The following is a 6,256-nucleotide window of genomic DNA, read 5'->3' on the forward strand; positions in this document are numbered from 1 at the left end:
TTCCCTTTGCTGAGTTCGCCATGTCAACTAAAACAGCTGCCGTCAACTCGAACCTTGGCATGGTGACTGCCTTTAGGGGTGCTACGAGAGCCTTACCAAATAACGCTGCGCAGTGAATCCTATCTTCCCTCATCTTCGCCTCATAGCTTGTCATGTTATCTAGTAAATAATACCGACCTGATTATGACCTGACCTGAGTGACTGGTTGACCGCATATACTCTACCCACCCACCCACGGTGACCCACCCACCCACACACACACACACACACACACACACACACACACACACACACACACACACACCTGAGGGATTGTTTTGAAGTGAAGAGAAAACAACAAATAACAGAAATGTCAAAGTAAAACAGTTTGATTGGCAGAAACGCCCCTTCCTCTTAACACGCGCCTACATATAGTTCCCATTTTATAGTCTTCCACAAGGACGCACAAGGATGAAACGATAATACAAGAGGCAACACGACCTAGACATGGCAGCTCCTGAGAGTGGGCTATACAAATCTATCTAACCTCCTTTTAATTAAACCTTATATTTGTGCTTGGTTCAACTATATACCTGCCCAGTTTGCTCCAGTCATACACCACCCTGTTCTTGTCTACTTCCTTCCCGAGTTTAATTTATTTAACTTGAACCCGTTGGTGCGTGTTCTTACATAATCTTTTTTTAATATAAACGCTTCATTTAAGTCTCCCTTATTAATCACATCAACCCATTCAAAAACCTTACTACTTAAGTTCTTTAGTAGTCTAATGTAAGTTGTTTTAGCCTTTCTGTACGGTATATTCGTAAACCATTGGATCATCAAATATTGCCATTCTCCTCTACTGTCTCTAGAGACTGTATATATTTTCTGTGCTAGCGCCAGCAAAGCTGAACAGCATTCATTATCCACGTGATGTCCAACCTGTCTTCCTCTGGTAATCCAACTGAAGGATAACTTCTGAACTTCGGTTGCTTACGTTTCTACAAATAACACCCAATACTCTATTTGCGTTGCTTCTGGCAGGAAAATATTGATATCTGGGTCGATGGTTAAAGCTCAGACGCATTCCCAAATTCCTTTCGCAGTTAGAGTGGTCAAACAATCGCACCTGGAGTGGATAGGAATTTGGGGGTATTGTTGGATGAGGAAAAACGAAAAATAAAGGCAGTTGAAGGGAAACCTCAGTGTGTGTGTGTGTGTGTGTGTGCATAACAGAGATTTTTTTCTTTTTTATGCCCCCGCCTAAAGCGCCGGTAGACTTTTTTCAGGGGCCAGATGACCGGCCCAAGCCCGTCATGGCGCAAGCAAATTTCTTCTAAAGTGGCGCCAGTTATGCTTGGCTCATGGTGCCCCCCGGTACTCATTCTTGATTCACTGGACGGTTTCTTCTAGAGTCCGGGTTGATGGGTGGTCTTCTGGACAAGCTGTGGATAGTCTTAGGCCACTCGGCGGTGACTGAAAAATCCCAGGTGGTAGCGTGAGGATTCGAACCGATGTTGTCCATGGCGTGGTGAATGTGAACCCAGCACGCTAACCACTCAGCCACCGCCTAGCCGAGATGATGGTTTCATACCAGAAAGTTCTTACTTATCCTACAATGATACTTTTAAATGTTCTGTGGTGCAGCAGTAACACAACAGTAACCTCGTCAACTCTATAATTATCCACCCCCACCTGGCATGGTTACCCATAGAAAGCTCAGGAGATGGTCATCTCCATAGGCCTAACAAGTGTTAATAGCACAAAAACTGTGCTAGATCGACGTCGCATGACCCTCCAACACCCCCAAAAAAATTTATATTATGCAACTAGGGGTCCAAAATGGAAAATGCTGAAAAGTAAAGATGGCGCCACTATAAACACTTGCCTGCGCCACAACGGGCTGGGGCCGACCATCAGGTCTTGCTATGAAGGCCTACCGGCGCCACAAAGACGTAAAAAAAAGATGCTGACTTTGTTTATAATGCCATGTTGTAAGGTTCATCAAGGCTAACAAATGTTATTATACAATGTCATGTCTACAATGCATGGGTAAGCCAGGAAAACAATTTGAAGAGAACAACAGCAAGAAGATGGACAATCTGTTGATCGGCGTCTGCGACGCCGATAGAAAGGTGTGGCCAGCAAGAAAGTGGCCGCACCTAAGATCTTGCGCGGAACGATCGATTCTTGTCAAGAATTGGGGGGTATTCTTGAAAATCTAACGCGCCAGAACAAAAAGCGAAAGAATTTCGCAAGATTTGAGGAAATTCTTGCTCGCGCTAGGGTAATAGGCGCACCTAACATCAACATAGCTGATCCAGGATTCAGGACGTTTCCTAAGTAAAAGAAGGTAATGTTATACTTGTATTTCGTAAAGAATCCTTATAACCAAAAACTAACTAAAATTATGAGTATTCTTTTTCTTGAACACAACGTTCAATAAACAATAGAACAATAATATGAAAATACGTATAGCGACCGTTGACAGATTGTCGTACTCAGAGCATAGTATTTAACGGTTTCTAACGCCTAACTATTGCCAAGACACATCAGGATCTTACTCTTTTAACGAAAACTATAAATAAGTTTCGTTACTGGAGCCCAGAAGACAGTTTTGGGGCAGGAAGTCGGGAAATATAAACGGCTGAGTATGACAATCTGGCAGTAATCTGTGGCCGAGGCAGCAGCAGCCTGCCATATTGCGGGTATCAGACACCTAAAATAGCATACTTTTACTGCGCAAAGCAGGTGATGTCACTTATTGTGACTTCGTGAGCTTTCATATTTATCTATTTGTGTATATTTCATGGTGACAAAACTTTCATTACTAGTTTCATTTTTACAATTGACACGAATATGTGACTGTTTTTCGCAATAGAATTTCACTCTAATAAGTGAATCAGACACCACAGAAATATTACCAGTGTGTGTATGAATGAATACAAAGATAAGCACATACTTTGATTTAACTCTAGGATGTCTCGTGGATCATTAATAAATAAAAACAAAATATCCGGCTAAGCTACTCTTTAGCCCATTACCTTTAATGGTGCCCAAAAAACAGTCCCTCCGCCAAGTTTGTACCCCACATTTGGTGATGTTAGGTGCGCCTATTCTTGATCGCCAGATGACGGCATTGAATGACTCGTGCGTAAAAGTCACAAATATGGCTGGGAACCATTAGACTAGGACTGAAGGAGAGGGGGTGGAGGTGAGTGAATCTTTCCTTCGGGTGCTTGTGATGATTAAGACTGTAGTTGATTAAAAATTATGACGTTGAGGGAGTTTGTTTATTTGGCACGCTGCCCGGCCGACTTGCTAGACTCTGTTGACCACGTTAGTTTCTTGCTCGTGTGATGCGGGAGAGGACGCGACCTGTTCATCCTCTGTGGTTGCCTTTCTCCTGTCAGTTTAGTTCAGTGACGCATCTCTCTCTCTCTCTCTCTCTCTCTCTCTCTCTCTCTCTCTCTCTCTCTCTCTCTCTCTCTCTCTCTCTCTCCGCAATATTTCTTTTTCTACTCTACGTATCGTTTTGGGTCAAGTATCATGTAGATCAAAGGACACGTGTTTACCTTCATCGTGCAAATTTGAACTTTGTCATCTTTGAAGAAAAAAAAGGAAAATATGGAATAGTAAATAATTTTACTTTGTGACTGCGTATTCTCCCTGTTTGTGAAGATTCAGCAAAAAGACAGAAAGAAGACGCAGAAAAGGAAGAAACCTGAGCAAGGGCCAGTGTTGCAATTTATACATAATAATAATAATAATAATAATAATAATAATAATAATAATAATAATAATAATAATAATAATAATAATAATAATAATAATAATAATCAAACGGGTTTTGGTGTTGGTTTGGGAGTGGGTTAGATTAGGTATCAAGACACCTCTCCACCCAGAACTGACCTCTCTTCTGGCCTCCTGTTCTGTTTTGCTTTGTCGGAGCAGCGCATAGTGGGTTTATTTGCTGCATTTTTTTTTTTTTTTTTTGTTACCTTGAGCTGCCTCCCTTACTGTAAAAGAGTACAATTTAATATACTATACGCGCAGGGAGTTGCGTATTGATACCGCTACTCTCGGTACACACTTAATGGTACTGGCACCGGCACCAAACGTCTCAGTTGCGGTACCCAAACGCCAATCACGTTTCTTATTTTTATCAATATGATCATGATTCATTTAATATTTTTTTGTCTATTATTATTATTATTATTATTATTATTATTATTATTATTATTATTATTATTATTATCATTATCATTATCATTATCATTATTATTATTATTATTATTATTATTATTATCATTATTATCGTAAAATTGCGTGCTTCACTCCCACTCTGCTTCCGTCATCACAGGTGTCGGTACCAAAGGGTTTAAGTACGAACACTCGCGATGCCAAAATAACGGTATACGTGTTTGACCCCAGCGTACACGCATATATCTAACCTAACCTAACTTTCCGAGCCAAGACCAACACCATATTTTTATTTGTTTTCGTCGCTTTTTGAAAACCTGAATTTAAACAGTGGTCCCTAACTTTTTTTCAGGCGACCTCAATCATGCACCTCTAGACATGACCGCGACCCCACTAGTTTAGTTGTATATGTGTTATTATAATATAATAACACCATGTATGGTATTGTCTTGGCGACCCCAGGAAAAACGCTTGGCGACTCCACTTGTGGTCCCGACCCCAGGGTTGGGAAAAGCGGCCAAACAGCGTCATGCACAGAATTTTAAAAGAACGTGCCAGTGACTTCAATTCTGGTGAACTACACTTGCTAACACACCAGCTTAAGCATAAAGGAAGAGTCTTTCCTCATAGTCGTTTCAGATAATAAGAGCAGACATACAATAAGAAGAGGAGAAAAACAGGGAGAGAATAGGAAGAAAGGCCAAAGTCAAACAGGGAGAGAATAGGAAGAAAGGACAAAGTCACAGGAAGGGAGAGTGTTGAAAGAAAAGCAATAGTAACAGAAGAATGAAGTGGAGAGAAAAGTTTGTGACAAAGAGGACACTAGATAGCGCGATAGTGCTGACGAATAATGCGTGTGTGTGTGTGTGTGTGTGTGTGTGTGTGTGTGAGAGAGAGAGAGAGAGAGAGAGAGAGAGAGAGAGAGAGAGAGAGAGAGAGAGAGAGAGAGAGAGAGTTAAGGGCAATAAATCTTAATTCTTCTCTGACAGAAGAAACCACATCAAATCCAGAACAGTAGAAGGCAACCATGGGTGTAATAATAACACAATAACAAGAAAAAAAGAAGGAAGTGAAAAAACGTGCAGAAAAAAAGCAAGAGAAAAAGAAAAAAAGAAAGTATTGACCAGTATAGAAAGAAAATAAAAAGAAGCAAAAAGAGTAGAATATAAGATAGAAAAATATCGAAAGCAAACAACAGCAAGCAATAGCATCATCTAAAAAGTTACAACGTCGGATTAACGTAAATAACCTCCCCTACCCAAGATAAGACAAGAAGAAAAATTAGTAGAGATAATGGCTCCCCGCGAGATCCACTTCAACGCTGTGCTGGCCCATATCGGAGAGTTCGGCAAGTTCTCGGTGTTGATGTTCCTGGTCAGCATGTGTTCGGTTTTCATGTGTGGACTAGTCTTTAACGGCGGCTTCGTCACTTTTGTCAGCAGGCATAGGTAATATCTATTTGCTTGTTTACCATGATTGCGTTGTTTTTATGTCCCCCGCCGCTCAGGCCTACTCTGACCCTCTTTTTTTTTTTTTTAATCAAAGGTATAGTAGAAAGAGGAAGTGGGTTGGTGGTAGAGCAGGGGGGGGGGAAGGAAACGCAGTAGAAGTGTACAGTTGTATGGGGTTGGCTTGTTAATTGTTTGATGTAGTTGTTGTCTATCTTGCATCTTATTTCCCTCTCCTAGTCGTTACATTCCCCAGCACCTTCCCACTCACATTCCTCTGTCACCCCGTTGTAGCCTGTCTTTCTTACCAGCCTCGATGCGAAGCTGGTATTTTGAGATGGGTGTGATTTGTCTTTAAAAGAAACAGAAAAATTTCACGCAAGTTTTACTTTTTTGTGAATATGATATTTTTGTTATTAAATTTTGTGTGTATTTATGTGTGTGTGTGTGTGTGTGTGTGTGTGTGTGTGTGTGCGCGTGTGTGTGTATGTGTGTGTGTGTGTGTGTGTGTGTGTGTGTGTGAGACTCATCCCCATCCAACCCTCCTCCCCTTCCAAATACCCTTCCCACCTCCAGCACCCCATCCCCATCCCCCGTCCCACACCTCCTCCATACTACTCTCTCTC

Source organism: Eriocheir sinensis, chromosome 25, assembly GCF_024679095.1.
Source record: "Eriocheir sinensis breed Jianghai 21 chromosome 25, ASM2467909v1, whole genome shotgun sequence".
Classification (NCBI taxonomy): Eukaryota; Metazoa; Arthropoda; class Malacostraca; order Decapoda; family Varunidae; genus Eriocheir; species Eriocheir sinensis.